This window comes from Notamacropus eugenii, chromosome 5 (genome assembly GCF_028372415.1).
Source record: "Notamacropus eugenii isolate mMacEug1 chromosome 5, mMacEug1.pri_v2, whole genome shotgun sequence".
Lineage (NCBI taxonomy): Eukaryota > Metazoa > Chordata > Mammalia > Diprotodontia > Macropodidae > Notamacropus > Notamacropus eugenii.
In genome coordinates, this window is record NC_092876.1 from 19,910,518 (window position 1) to 19,923,657 (window position 13,140).

Sequence of the window (13,140 nt, forward strand, 5' to 3'; positions counted from 1 at the left end):
TAATATGACAAATACACTATTCTTTGCTCCCCTAATTTGTTTATAGTATCAGCCTTTATACCCACATCATGTGTTCAATTGGATTTTCTTTGTGTGTATGGTGTCAGGATTTCATCTATGCCCAGTGTCCATCACACTGTTATCTAGTTTTCCCATCAAGTTTTGTCAAGCAGTGATTCCTTATCCCAGAAGCTAGGGTCCTTGGATTTATCATATAGTGGACTGCTATAGTCAGTGACTACTGTGTCTCAAGTACCTAAGGTATTCCACTGATCTATTCCTCTATTTCTGAGCCAGTCCCAACTAGTTTTGATGATTACTGCTTTATAATACAATTTGAGATCTGGTAGGGCCAGATCACTTTCCCTAGCATTTATTTTCATTAATTCCCTTGATATACTGTAATTTTTGTTCTTCCAGATGTATTTTGATATTAATTTTTTCTAGCTCTAGAAAATAATTTTCTGGTAGTTTGTTGTGGCACTGAATAAGTAAATTAATTTAGATAGAATTTTCATTTTTATTATATTAGTTTGGCCAATTCATGAGCAACTAATGTTTTTCCAATTACTTAGATTTGACTTTATTTGTGCAAAAAGTGTTTTATAATTGTATTTATATAGTCCCTGTGTTTGTGTTGGCAGGTGGACTCTCAGATATTTTATAGTGTCTACTGTAGTTTTAAATAAGATTTCTCTTTCTATCTCTTCCTGGTGGGCTTTGTTACTAATATATGGCAATGCATATGATTTATGTGGGTTTATTTCGTAACCTGCAACTTTGCCAAAGTTGTTTCTTATTTCAAGTAGTTTTTCACTTGATTCTCTTGGATTCTCTAAGCATATCATCATGTCATCTGGAAAGAGTCATAACTTGGATTCTTTTTTTGCCTATTTCAATTCCTTCAAGTTCTTTTTCTTCTCTTATTGCTAAAGCTAACATTTCTAGTACTATATTAAATAACAGTGGTGATAATGGACATCCTTGTTTCATCCCTGATCTTATTATAAATGTATCTAGCTTATTCACATTACATATAGTGCTTGCTGATGGTTTCAGGTAGATACTGCTTATCATTTTAATTAAGCCTCCTTTTATTCCTATGCTCTCTAGTGTTTTCAATAGAAATTGGTGTTATATTTTGTCAAAAACTTTTTCTGCATCTATTGATATAATCATATGGTTTCTGATAGTTTTGCTGTTGATATAATCAATAATGCGAATAGTTTTCCTAATACTGAAACAGCCCTACAATCCTGGTATAAATCCTACCTGATCGTAATGTATTATTCTCATGATAACTTGCTGCATTCTCTTTGCTAATAATTTATTTAAAATTTTTGCATCTATATTCATTCCCATTTTTGGTTCTTCCTGGTTTAAATATAAAAACCACATTTGTATCATAAAAAGATTTGCTAGGACTCCTTCTCTGCCAATTTTCCCAAATAGCGTACAAATTATTTGAATTAACTTCTTTAAATGTTTGACAGAATTCACTTGTAAATCCATCTGGCCCTGGAGATTTTTTCCTATGGAGTTCATTGATGGCTTGTTCAATTTCTTTTTCTGAGGTGGGGTTATTTAAGTATTCAACTTCCTCTTCTCTTAACCTGGGAAATTTATATTTTTTAAAATATTCATCCATCTCACTTAGATTGTCAAATTCATGTGCCTATAGTTGAGCAAAGTAATTTCTAATTATTGTTTTAATTTCCTCCTCACTGGAGGTCAGTTCACCCTTTCCCTTTTTGATTTTGGTAATTTTGTTTTCTTTCTTTTTTTAAAATCATATTCACAAAAGATTTACCAATTGCATTGTTTTTTTCATAAAATCAACTACCAGTTTAAATTATTAGTTCAATAGTTACTTAATATCAGTTTTATTCATCTCTCCTTTGGTTTTCAGTATTTCTAATTTGGTGTTTACTTGGGGATTTTCAATTTGTTCTTTTTCTAGCTTTTTCACTTGCATGCCCAATTCATTGACCTCTTCTTTTTCTATTTTATTCATGTAGGCATTTAATGTTATAAAACCTCCCCCAAGAACTGTTTTTGCAACATCCCATAAGTTTTGGTGGGTTGTCTCAATATTGTCATTCTCTTCAACAAAGTCATTGATTGTTTCATTGATTTGTTGTTTAATCCACTCATTCTTTCAGATTAGATCACTTAGTTTCCAATTAATTTTGGTCAATCTTTCCATGGCCTTTTATTATATATAATTTTTATTGCATTATGATCTGAGAACATGCATTGCTACTCATCATTTCTTACTGAAGTACTCTATTACACTAATCTACCACAACTTATTCAGCCATTCCCCAATCGATGAGCATCCCCTCAAAAGTAAAAGCAATCTCCATCCTCCTAGACCTTATCTGGCAATGGGGAGTCGTGGGCAGGGAGGGGCTTAATGGTTGTAAAATTAGTGAGTTGGAGAATGGGACCTTAGGCATAGATTGACACTCATCAAACAGGTACTGGAGCAGAGTGAGTATTGATCTTGGTTCTTGTGAGCTGAGTTTTATGAGAAGGAAAGTCTGAGGATGACAATGAAGCCAGAAGCAAGAATACACACACACACACACACACACACACACACACACACACACACACACACACACATCCACACACACCACGTGGTGTGGTTTGGACTTGCTAGGACCCATGAAATGTCAGGGCATAGGGCAAATCTACCTGGAAAGAATTCAAGCACTTTACTCAAAGTGACAAGTTTTATTGGAATGCCAATAGAAGCAGGCTAGATTCCTGTTTCTAGATTTAGAAAAGGGAATAGTTGAAAAATCTGGATAGGATTAAGGAGTGGTAAATAGCCTAGGGTGGCCCAAGTATAAAAGTGGTCTGGAGTTAAGTGGTCTTGGGTGAGTTGGAGGGCCACAGTGAAAAGACTATTGAGTATCGAGGTTGGCTGGGCTAGATGCCAGGGACTTATGGGAAAATTTAGGGACTGGGCTGTTGCAATGTGTGGGAAAATTCAGGTTCCAGGTCCCATCTCCCCATCATTCCCCCCTCAATCAAATGGGACCCAAAATCTTTTGGGGTAAGGGGAAAAAATCTTGGCTTGGCAAAAAGCTGTCCTGGCCTTGAAGGGGTCAAGGAAGAAGGATGCACAAGCTGCATCCAGGGTGAGATGGGCGTGGGCAGGTACTTACTCTTTGCTACCTGCTATAGGTGAATGGAGCATATTGTGGAAAATAAAAATCTGACAAATAAGTTTGATATGTGGGGTCCAGATATAGGGAGAATTAAAAGTGTTGTTAGAATGGAGGAAATGAAAAAAGGAAAGCTAGAGCCCCATTAGAATCATTCTCATTTGACATGACAGATTATCTGATCTTGTTAATTTCTCTCAAAACTTTGCACTATGATTTCTGTTCTTTTAGGAGGTTCAGATGCTATTGGGAAATAACACTTTTGCAGGTAGTTTTTCACCCCTGGATTCAATAGTTAAACAAATGAAATCCAGCCAGAGGCTGACTTTTACTTGAATTCCAACAAAGGACTTGGCATGATACTTAAGTAATGACTCAGCCAAATATCCATTGTTCTATAGATCATCTCCTCCTAAGAAAATTGACTGCAATGAAATTCTGTTCCCCAAACCAAACTGAAGATGTTTCTGATTTAATGTTAGTAATTAATAGTAATATTCAATAACTAAGTTGTTCAGGATATAGAAATATAATTTTAAGTTGTCTAGCTCAGATCTTAAACACACATTTTATTATCCCAGTCTTACTCTGTGGGACAATAATTCACATGACTATGCCAACAGGCTGATGACCAGTACTAATTTACTCTGTTGTTTGGGATATGAAGCGCCTACATATTCAGATCAAAACACCAAGATCTCACATACGTAGTTTGTGCTCACATCTTTTACTGAGCATTTGCTGTGGTTATAGAAATTTGGTATGAAAGGATAAATGAGAGACAAGATTATACCAAGTATCCGACAATGCTGTTGGATCCATCTCATAACCAGACTGAGGAATAACCAGGAAAGTTCCTTTTCAAAGGAACACAATGGAGAAACTGAGCCAGGAGGATCCCATCTTAGGCTGAGGCTAAAATTGTCCTCTTTGCTTTTTTCAGATGCACACCTCCACCTGTATTACATTCTCTCTGATGGTGGATTATTGACTTGGGTTTTTGGATGGGTTTTTATGATGAATTCCGTTATGGCCCTATGAGCTTCTACCTCAAACAGCAAGTTTCACAGCTTGTGGAAAAATTGACCAGGATTTTCATCACAAATTTAAATTTGTCCTGGTGTAAAAGCCAATCTTTAGAGATTATTTCTTTGTACTTGCAAATTCTCAGCAAACCAACTCGATTATTTAGGAACTCCAGAACCCAAGCAAGCTCTTTGGCAGGTTTAAAAAACAAGGGGGATTGACAGGGACCACAGAGAAGAGGTTTCCTATTCCTAGCCTCCGCTGCTTAGAACTGCTATGAGTTGTGCCTTTTGACCAGCCCTGAGGACTTCATTGCTCTGAATGGGCAGAATCACTCTAGATAAGACTTTCACCTCATCCCCTTCTTTCCACACACACACAGTGACCACACACAAACACACACACACACTCTAACCAGTTTTAGGTTTCAGCATTTAGTTAATAATCTTGCATTTAGTTAATAATCATAACTTAGAGCCAATTTTTTTTTAGCTTAAACCTTCCTCTTCAGTAAAGGCTAAGGTGAAAATACTCAGTTTTCTAAATGGCAGTTACAAAACATTTTCAGACATGGTTAAGAGAGAAACCATTTTTCCTGCCTTTAATTTCTCTCATTTTATACTCTAATAACATCCAAGTTATGAAAAATTGTTTGACATAACAGATACAAAAGTTTACCAATTTCAAACTTGCAACAGGCCAATCAGATGACTTCAATTTTGTTGAACATGTTTCCAAATGCCTTTAGACAGAGAATTGGCATGTCATCATTAACATGTTAAAACTGTAACTTTAAAAGAGTGTGTTTGCCAAGCATAGAGGCTTGTTGTCTTCTTACCTGGTACTGCCTTGACCCATCTAACTCTCCTCTCTCCTTACAGCTGCTGGGGGGTGAGGTGGAGATTGGGGTGGTGGTGATCAGGATGTTCTGCAACTGGGTGATACTCACACATTCTGGGTGGGCTACAGGGTGTCTGGGGCGGGGACGTTGCCAGTGGAGCCCTCGATGTAACTGGCACACTTTTCGCCTCCATCCTTTGCCCAGGTCGGGGAGGGTGAATTGAAGGTGACCTAGATTCCCTACAATTCTCCAACACTCTCTTCTCTTAATCTGATCTGGGATGGGAGGGGTTAACAGGAAAACTCTGAACTGTTTGCAATCCCCAAACTGTGATACCATTTCAACTCAAGGGAAGGGAGTGGGGGAAGAGAATGACTGGGATCATAGGGAGGTGTTTCAAAACTTACAGATCAATCTCAAAACCTCCAGAATCTGCTAATATGTTTTTGGTTGTTCTAAGTTTTCACTGTAACCTTAAAATGCAACTCTTTTTTATCTGGTGGAGTGGGATGGAAGGGGGGAGAGAGAGGGGGAGAAGAGTTCCCCTTTTTATTTTATCTCTTCACATTCAGAACTTGGGGGAGGGGGGAGGAATCAGCAACTTTTTTCTTTCTAAAAATTTCCCAAAATCCAAAAGCTCAGAGAGGCTTGTCAGAAAATCCCTGCACAAAGATCAGACAATTTTCTTGGTCCTCTGGATTTATTTAAGCCTGGCACAAAGCTTTCCTTTTCAAGGTCTTGGAAACTGAGCTTTTTCCAATTTTGTAAAAGATAATCTAGTGGCAAATCTTGGGTGAAGTCTCACAAAATATAGCTGGGAGGATGCTGGCACCTTGAGGCTCAAAGAGAAGGGAGATCTGGGAGGCATGAGTGTGGGGATGGGGAGTCCCTCCATGAAGGAGCATCCCAATGTATAGAAGCAGTAAGCCTCAGGAAACCAAAAAGCACCTGCAGTTTTCCCACTTCCCTAGCATCCTAGAGAATGGAGGCCAAAAATCAGCACAGGCAGCAGAGAACTGATCCATACTTCGTTGCATCTTAGCTTCAGAGGCTGCATTGAGTGTACAATCATCTGCAATGATAATGTTTAATATAAAATTTTGGAATAATCTCTTTGTTCTCTCTGAAGCAAACTCAGAGAATGCCTCTTCCTATGTCAGCAAAAGCCAGCCAAAGCTGACTCTGCATTCCTTGGAGACCTTTAACCTATGACATATCTTGAATAATGGGTCTTTCCTTTGTATCTTATTATCTATAGACACATACTATGTTATGACATATCTTGAATAATGGTAAAGAAAATATAGACATCTTAGGTCATAATTTCTATTGAACATTGTTTGCCCTTTCCTGCATCAGTTATCTGTTTGGGGCAGGAAGCCTGCCACTTACTAGTGGTGGGATTTCCTTACCACCTGGGACATATGTTTACCCAGCTTGGAATCTCAAGACTTGACTGACATTGCTTTGTTAATTGTCTTGTCTTACTGAATTTATGATTTGCTTAGTTAAGAGAGTTTCCTCCTCATGGCAAAATGTATATAAGCCAGAGGATTTCTGCAGTGGGTAGCCAGAACATTTCTGGCTCCATAATGCATTATGTAACTGTTTTCTTTATGGGGAATTGATCAATTAATTAATTAAATCATAAAATGTATGCATTTAGCCATGTTGCCTTTTCTTAACAAAGTTTTCAGGTCAACAGCAAATAGAAAATCATGCAGCAACTCTCCCTCCACTTTGGTCTTGGCTTGTAACCTTTTCAAATTGAAGAACTTACCATCAGTACAGTAGTTGACCTTGATGCCATGTTCATTCTCATTGAAAGCATTTTGTCAACATGGCTGAAGACATCATGCTAAAAAGCACAGGAGCAAGCACACAGCCCTGTTTCACTCCATTGCTGACTGGGAAGGCATGAGAGCTTTGGCCATTATCCAGAACCCGGGCAAACGTGCCATCATGAAATTGACCTACAATATTGATGAACTTTTCCTGGGCAACCAAATTTTGACATAATTTTCCATAAGCCCTCATGACTAACAGTGTCAAAGGCCTTGGTCAGATCTACAAACATTGTGTACAGACCTCTGTTCTGCTCCTGCATTTCTCCTGGAGTTGTTGGGCAGCAAACATCATATCAACTGTTCCTCATCCCTTTCTGAAGCCACACTGGCTCTCAGGTATATGTCCATCTTCCAGGTGAAGGATCAGCCTATTAAGGAGGACTCTAGCAACAATTTTGCCAGCAAGGACTAAGACAGAGATCCCTCTGTGATTGTTGCAGGACAGTCTTTTCCCTTTACCCTTGTAGAGATGGACAATGGAGGCATCCTTGAACTCCTGGGGAATAACCTCCTCTTGCCATGTAACCTGTTAAATTTCAGTCAGCTTTTGTATGAGCAATGGTCCCCCTGCCTTGTAAATCTCAGCTGGAATAGGATCAGCACCAGGTGCTCTGCCACATGAAAGAAGCCTAACGGCCCTCAAAACCTCTTCTTCAGTTGGAAGTTCAGCTAAGGAGGGATTCACTTCAACCTGAGGTAAACAGTCAATGGCTTCACCACTGATTAATGATGGTCTGTTGAGAATACTATGGAAGAGTTCAGCCCATCTCTCTAGGATCATGTCCTTATCAGTAATCAATGTGGCTCCATCAGCACTGAGTAGTTGTGATGCACCATAGGTTTTTGGTCCATAAATAACTTTCAGGGAATCCCTACTCATATAAATCTTTGATCCAGGCTGGAATGCCCCTGTGACCTTGGGCAAGTCATTGAAGAATCTGAGTCTTGTTCCTCCAGGCAAAATGAGGGCCTGGAGTTCTGAGGTCCCTCCTGGCATTAGCCCAGTGTCCTTTGAGAGCTGGCCACTGTGAAACCATTCCTGTCCCCAACCAGTTTGCTGGTTCCCTGCTCCTCTTGGACAGCATCCCAGCCTTGCTGGAGCCCAGGCTCCACTGGAAGAATCTTTCAAACACATTTTGGGGACCTGAATGGATCCTCATTCCAATCACCAATTTTCCCCCATCCTCCAATTTTCCCAGGCCAACTAGATTCCTGTGGTGCCTTTATATTATCCACTGCTCTATATATGGGATACTCTTTTCTCAGAGCCTGTCTCTGGCTTCCCAGTTATTATCTCCCCACATTTAAAGGAACAAACATAAAATAACCTCTTCCCTTCTCTCCCTCACACCCCTCCCAGTACTGTTCCATTTTCAAGAATTGTGCCAGGAAGCATTGTTGACCCTTTAATATTCTTTACGGGGTTTTCTTGGGAAAAATCACAGAGTAGTTTGCCATCTCCTTTTTATGGATGAGGAAAATGAGGCAAATAGGGTTAGGTAACTCATCCAGGGTCACACAGCTAGTGTCAGAGGTTGAATTTGAACCTTGGTCTTCTTGACTCCAGATTCTGCACTCTGTCTAGTCTACCACCTAATAGATGCTTAATTCATATTAATTGATTGATTGACCTGTTCACCTTATTGGCTGATGGGGGCATGGAAGTGAATAATTTCTGAGGTTCCTCCTTCATCTAAGAGCTTAGGAGTCTTGGTGCTATGACCCCTTTCTGCCCCAGATCAGCTTTATTTCTAAGTGTCCTGCAGGCAGGGACTGGAATCCTCAGTGCCAAGGAATTTGTGACTACCTGTTAAATCACTGGCACCTGCAACTTGGTTCTCAATTCCTCTTACCTCTCCCAGTGAGTTAATGAAAGAGTGAAAAGTAATTTATTCAGCTTTTTCATTAATCCATGCCAGGATTTATAATAAGTGCTGTAGACTCTAGGACCAGAGCCCCTATCTGCCCCCCATTAGCCTACCTGATTACAGGATCTGGCCTTTGGAAACCGTTTTCTGAAATCCAAGTCTTTTTGATGGCTAAGTCCCAGACTGCAGATGAAATGGGAGTATGGGGCTTGGGTTATCACCCTGTCCCCCATCTCTGACATTTCCTCCACTGGATTGGATTAGCATTTGTTATCCCTTCACCTCAACCCCACCACTCATGGATTCTGGAATTTCACTTTCCCCTCCCTCATTTTTCTGGGCCTTCTTTCCTCCACCCTCTCACCATTCCCTTTCTCTCTAATCCCTGTCTCTTATTGGTGGATGGACCAGGAGGGGCTCGAGACCAAGGCTGGTGCTTACTCAGGTATTTCTTTTGCTTCCCCCAGGACTCCTCCAAATTCTTTCTGAAAGCCCAGATCTGCTTAAGTTTTAATGTTTTTTTCTGCAGAAAAATACAGAGGAATTCCTGCCTTTTACCTTCTAGATTTTGTTGGGAGATCTGATGAAATAACAACTTTCAAAAATATTAGAAATGCTAATGATTCTCCTGGAAATTTATCCAGCCCCAGTCCCCTCACCCTCCCTTCCTTCCACTCCCAACTTCAAGTTTTTCCTTTTGTGTCTGGTCAATAGCTCTAGTGATCTGTTCCTTGGTTCACTTAAAATTCCAAGTCCCAGCTAATTGTTGGAGACAAAAACAAAAGCACTCCTTGCCCATGGGGAGTTTATTCTCTAATACATTGATGTAGAAGGGTTGCCACAGTGTTTATAAATAAATTAAAGGATTTGGTCTATAAAACTTGTGACTTAGACAAAAGACTGCACCCAATGACCTAGAAGGTTATGACCTGAAATTTTGGTGAAAAGAGGTAATCAGGCTAGGTGGCATATATATTCATATTGTTTTTTTCCCTAAAGCTAGTGAAGCTAGCTACATATAAGTACATGGAGACAGAATGTAAATTTTGAATGACTGATAATGAATCACCAGGTTTAAATACATTTTGGAACAATGCCAGTTTAGGATGCCTTTGTTCCTCAGATTTATGGTCTCCATATGTATTTAACCATAACCATACCATCAGAAAGGAAGTTTCTTAGCTGAGTAAGTTGTAAATACAAGAAGAGACAAACTGTCTATTGGAAATTATGATCCTAGGATATCTGTCTTTCCCCTGTGAGAAACATGCTCATTCTCTACAAAAATGAAGACTCAAGCCAGGTAAGTTCTCATTTTATTTTAGCCAATTATTCTACATTCCTAGTGAATGAGATTCTCCCTAATTGAGAGGACTCTTGTTCAGAAAAATGCAATGCTTTTTATGCTGTTCCCAATTCAAATTTCCCACCTTGTTCTCCATTGGCTAGATGAGCCTCCTGAACTTCCCACTTCATGCTCTCCTCTGTGATAAGTTCCTCTTCAGACAGCTCATTAAGCATGCCTCCAAGCCTCTAATCAGAAGCCTGCTTGTGCTAGGTCTCAATTCTGATTAGAATCAGTAACCTCTGACTTACATTCTGCTATCACTCGAAGCTGGGAGGAGTTTTAATCCTGTGGAAACAATATTTCTCCTTTTGTTTCCCACAAATTCCCCCTCTTTTCTTTTATTTAAATTTTGTTTTCACATCTTTAATACTCCCTCATTCTCTATCTCATATGAATTGTACCCTTTAGCCATCTCCCCTTCAACTAAATCTGGGAAGGAAAGGGGGAAGAGTTGATCGATGCGCTGAATAATTACAAGTGGGCAGTCCCCTTTTATAAGTACAGATGCAGAGACCCCAAAGAGAAACAGTCATGAGCAACTAAGTGTCCCTTTAAGATTCACAAATCTCTTCTCATATAATGTCTGGTGGGGAACATCATTTGATGAGGTCCTCTGGTCTAGGCACCTCTTCCAGCCATCTCGAGCACAACATCTGAGCATCTTCTCATCACCTTCCTGTAGAAATCTGCCCTCTTATTTCAATTCTCCTACAAAACTGCTATCTTTATAGAGTCAAAACTGGAAACATGGCCAGTTTCCCATTATTCATTCCTTCATCAGGAGGATGAGATTCCCCCAAGGAATCACTAATAGGCTCCAATACCTACACAAATACATTGAGTAACCTATTTTAACACAGTATATACCAAGTCATAAAACAATTCCAACTTCTGGTCATGTTATGCTTCTTTAAAGCATTTAGAAGACAGACCACAAACCATTCTTCTTCTTCTTTTTGTGACAAAAAGTATTTTTATTTTGACATCTGAATAAGTGTTGACTCCTCAAGACACAGCCTTTGGCATCTTTCTCAACTTATTCATCAGCTTGTTGCACTGTGCCTTTCTCAGAAACATAGATGTCATCCAAAAATTTTCTGATATCTTTGTTTTTGACTGTGGCAGCTTGTTGGGTCAGGGCAGCTGAGTTTGGAACAAGTTCAATATCATTTCCTTCAAGAATTAACTCTTCTTTTTGGGCTTAAGAAACAGCACAAGCAACACCGGGTCTCATGTGCACTCTTCAGATACATTTGTCATCCAAGAAATTTCTGATTTCAACAAGTGAGCCATTCTCTTGAATAACAACATTGATGGGGAAGTGAACACACACAGACCTCATCTTGTAACAAAACCCCAGGGTAACACCTTTGATCATGTTTTGTACGTGACTACAGATTGTGCTCACGGTTGCAAGTTCTTTTTGATTTCCCCACCACTTGTCTACCCGGAGCCTTTTTTTCTTCTTTCCAAGGAGGCTGAGCTCAACATTGATATGGTTGAAATCCCTACGGAGGATTCCTCTGGGCCCCTTCACGATAACTGTCCAATCTTTAAGAGAAATGTCAACATTTTCTGGGATGTCGACGGTCTGGTGGCTGAGAATGGTCTTCATTCTGGTGCTGGCTGGGCCAAAGAGAGCAAACCATTCTTCTTTTAACATTAACTAATCATAACAAAACTGAGACAAGAGTAATAAGCTGATTTCACAAGCCCTTGACCTAATTATCTCCATACTAAGACTAAGGATTAAAGGACTCTAAGTTATACAGGAACATATATACCAGGAACAGATATCAAGGGAAAATAGTCGTTGTTTGGGCTAAAATCCTAAGCCTAATAGCTTAATCTTAGACTTACATCCTCACTTGTTCTCATACCAACCTATTGTTAATAGATCTGGTATTATACTTAGAAAACTTTTGATCATAGGAATTTGCCATTAAGAGTGGGCATGTAACTAAAGCCAGAGAACTTTATGTCAGTTCCAGGCAGAAGTTGTACAGACTGTATTGAGCCAGGCTTAAAGTTTGCCAGGTGTCATAGTGGGGAAATTGAGTCAGGAGAATCCTATGCCAACTCAGGCAGAAAAGGTGTTTTCCCAAACTTCCCATTTTGCATTTCATACCTGTACCTCACTAGGTTGCTGGCATTATGGATCAGTGGCTCAGATTCCTTTCTTGGAATCCACACTGGAAGTTAGATTCAGAAGAATCAGTTAATAGTTCCATAAAATATTAAAATAGCAAATAATAGCTATATGAAAATATTAAAATAGCAAATAATCATCACTGGATATGACAATAACCTCACACCTTTAAAGTGAGTTTTAAATAGCCTACATGCCTTTCTGTACTTGTTCTAGCTCCTGATTAAAAAACAACATAAAATCAAATTTACCATTAAGATCACAACTTATTGCCCTACTAGATTTGTATCTGTTTCCTAATCTTCTCTATCCTTTTCTAACCATGCTCAGTCTGAAAGAATGAGATACACTGAAATTCTTTCCCCCAAACTGAAGATGTCTCTCATTTAGTTTCAGGAATTAATTCAGTCCATTGTGTTAATGCCCAAATATTCTTACATCATTTTGAAACATGGAAGAGCTTCATTCCATACAAATACACGTTTATTACAGTTAAACTTTTATTCCCAGCCTTAGTCTATGGGATAATGAGTCAACATTATATTGGTAACATTTTTCCCATCCCTTTTTCTAATTATTCCCATAACAGTTTAAAATAATGTTCTATTCTGGGGATTTTATCTTTTACAAGATTACACAAGAGTACCAATTTACCCAATCATCTGATTGAAAACAGCAATGTTTCAACATGCTCTAATTATAGAAACATGCCATAAAAAAAGGCAAGGATATAATGAGATAAAATATCACTGCCTTCCATATCCAGTGTCATATCCACCTTATAGCGAGACTTGGGAATCATCAGGTGGGAAAACATTCCCCTTTCAAATGAATACAATGGAGAAACTGAGTTAGAAGGATTCCATTCCAGGCCAGGATTGTCCT

General features: G+C 39.1%; 1 pseudogene; it reads right to left on the bottom strand.

The window, feature by feature from the left end:
- Window positions 1-11,142: 11,142 nt before the first annotated feature.
- Window positions 11,143-11,721, bottom strand: LOC140508318 (large ribosomal subunit protein uL6-like; annotated as a pseudogene).
- Window positions 11,722-13,140: the final 1,419 nt, after the last annotated feature.